Below are 3,147 nucleotides of genomic sequence, written 5' to 3'. Positions count from 1 at the left end.
TCATCATAGACCCACAAGACGAAATATGAAAACCCATCATAAAATATAGAATACCAAAACAAACTCTACGAACAAAATCACAAATTCATATCACTTGACGAATTCGGAAAGGCGAAACTAACTCAGATACTTGTCCTACTTTCTAGGACAATTGGCTTAAGTTAGGATTTGGACTCAAGAGTTATCTCTCCACTTATACCATTGAAATATTGCGATAGGGTACGCTCCTCTTAGCAATTCAGGGAAGTCATACCCTGTACTTGCAATCTGCATAAAATTCATGCATGCACATACACATATATTCTAAACTAAATAGGGAATGGCAGGAAGTGGTACATGGTGTAGATCTCGACTAGTATGTGACTATCCCTCAACCATATTAGGAAGGTCAATCATAAAGTAAAACAAACACGTACACCATACACGTGCAAGTATGGGGTAACCATAGAAATTGCATACAATTAATCCATCTATCTAACCATCATGAGATAATTGAAATCACTAACTAAACATACATATATCATCATTGAAAGGATAAACATAAAAACATGAAATAACTGAACAACTCATCATATAAATCAACTGAGTATGAAATGACATATAATCAAATATGGTAACCAAGTACCAATAATCATAAAACACAATCAGAAAAATAGCCTAAAAAGATCATGTTTGTCTTGATAATTTTAGGGGCAGCTATACAAGGGTGAAGTCATGTGTTTTAGGTGTTGAGTGCCATGGAGTCAAAGCTTGTCCTAACTTGACTGATGAACAAAGATGAGAATGTCAAAGATTGCACTTACAGGCTGAAATGGGGTGGCCAAATTTGACAATGACATCACCATCTATTCTGTCACAATCATCCAAGCATATGTCATCCACCATTGGTACTAGTGGCAACCATACTGAGTCTAGAGGGAAGAGGAAGATGAGTATTGGTGAGAAGAGTTGGGTGGAAAGTTTTTTTAATGCACAAACAAAAGAAAGTGTGAGGCATCCATCAGTAGATTCTTTGTTGCTAAGGGTATCCCATATCATGCAGCCTGTTTCACTTATTTAAACAAGTGGTGAAAGATATATTCAGTATAAATCCCTCATTTGTACCCCTGGTGAGCATAAGTTACGAAACACTATCTCAGATGATGAGTACTCTAAGGTTGCTTTGTTGTTTGATGATATGAAGCGTACTTGGGTTAGGATCAGCTGCTCTATTGTGATGGATGGGTGGACCAATGTTAGACATCAACCACTCATCAATATCATTGTCACATCCCCTGTTGGCTCTTACTTTTTGAAAGCCATAGATTGCTCAGGAAAGGACACTGATTTTTGGTTCATCATTTTGGGCGATGCCATATAGGAGATTGGGTTGGCTAGTGTAGTACAAGTTTTTACAGATTCTATACGTGTGTGCAAATCAGTCCATTTGATGGTAGAGGTTTCTTAAAGGCACATATTTTGGACCCCTTGTTGTGTTCATGCATTGAAGGACATAAGGAAGATTGAATGGGTGAAACATGCAGTGTTAGAAGCTAGAGAGCTGCAAATGTTTATATGCAACCACCACACTTCACTTTCTCTATTCAGATCCTTCTCTAAGAAGGAGTTCGTCAAACCATCCGAGACAAGGTTTGTCAATATTAATTATAGATTAATTTGCTTTAAGTTTATTTTAAAACTTACATGTGATGTGTTTAATCATGAATGTTTAACTTTATTTTAATTTATAATTATCTCTATAGGTATTGCACATACTTCATCTTGAAGAGGATGATTGAGGTGTATGAGGCCCTCCAATTGACGATGGTGAATCTAGAATGGGAATAATAGTAGAATTCTAAGTTCTCTAAAGGAAAAGCAATGAAGCAAAGGATTTTGATTTTTAAATTAAATGTTGATCTTCTGCTTGCTGATTTTGATACTAACTTAAAAAATTTAAATTTCTAATTCTAATTTTAATTTTTGTTTGCATCTTGCAGATTTATTTTCTCTATCATAGAACCCATTGTAGATGTCATCAGATATGTTGATACTAATGCTCCTAGTCTAGGAGAGTGTAATGTCCCCATTTTAGCAGTTGACCAAGTGTGTGTGCGTTAGCCTTGTTCTACATGGTCTCGAGGGCTAACGAAGGGTTTAATGGGATCATAGAGTGATTTGGCCTAGTCATTTCTAGTTTGGGCCAAAATGAAGTTGATTTACTCAGTTTTAGGCATACTTCCTATTTTTAGTAAGTTGGTAGGACAGTGTAGGTCAATTTTGGTGATTGAATTTGATACTCCTCAGTGAGAGCTTTCCGATGAGCTATCACTCGCATTATTCGGAGTCCGATTGCTAATACATTTTAATGCCTGAAGTTTTATTAAAGTAACGTCTAATTTAATTGTAAACTATTAAAGTGTTACTTTAATATTTATTTTATGGGGATGTGTACCCAAGGGAGACATAAGGGGTATTTTAATATATGTTTTATATACTACACATCTTTTATCCCACATTGCCCATATGAGTTGAGCGGACCCTTGGAAATAGAATAAAAAGAAGCATTTGTGGCTTCATTAGCCAGGTTGAATATGAGAAGAAATTGGTGTGTGAGTTGCAGCTCCTTCTTGGCATTTGAGGACGTCTATCCTCTCTTGTAACATTCTAGAAGTCATTCCCTTGGAGTTTGGCCTTTGAAATTCTTTGTTATTGGCTTCATTATCAAGCAATTTAGTTGCATTTCCAGCTGCAGGCAGATTTGGTATTTTGCTCATATCTTCTTCACTACTTTTTCGACGCTTATGCCGCTTTGAGGGAACAATATTACGAAGGTAGTGGACTGATTGAAGGACAAAGAACTGTAGCAGCAAGTTCGAAAGCATGGGCTGGAGTATTATGTCAATACTGCTGAAGTAATTAATGAGTTGATAAATCTGCCATGTATTTGGTTTTATGAATTCTGAAAATAACATTTTATTAGTAGCAGTTCATTTCCACTTTGCATATTATTGTAATTTCTTTCTTGTTTATGTTGTATGATACCAATTCCATGCACAAAACACAACAAACAAATAAACGTTTGATTTCCGGAGTTATAAAGGGTTTAAAACATTAAATGGAGAAATAAGAGGTTGAATGCAAACTGTTTGACAAAATTCCTTTCAG

This window comes from Cupressus sempervirens, chromosome 5 (assembly GCF_028749045.1).
Source record: "Cupressus sempervirens isolate cs-2001-9-10 chromosome 5, ASM2874904v1, whole genome shotgun sequence".
NCBI classification, from domain to species: domain Eukaryota; kingdom Viridiplantae; phylum Streptophyta; class Pinopsida; order Cupressales; family Cupressaceae; genus Cupressus; species Cupressus sempervirens.
This window is presented reverse-complemented; position numbering follows the sequence as displayed.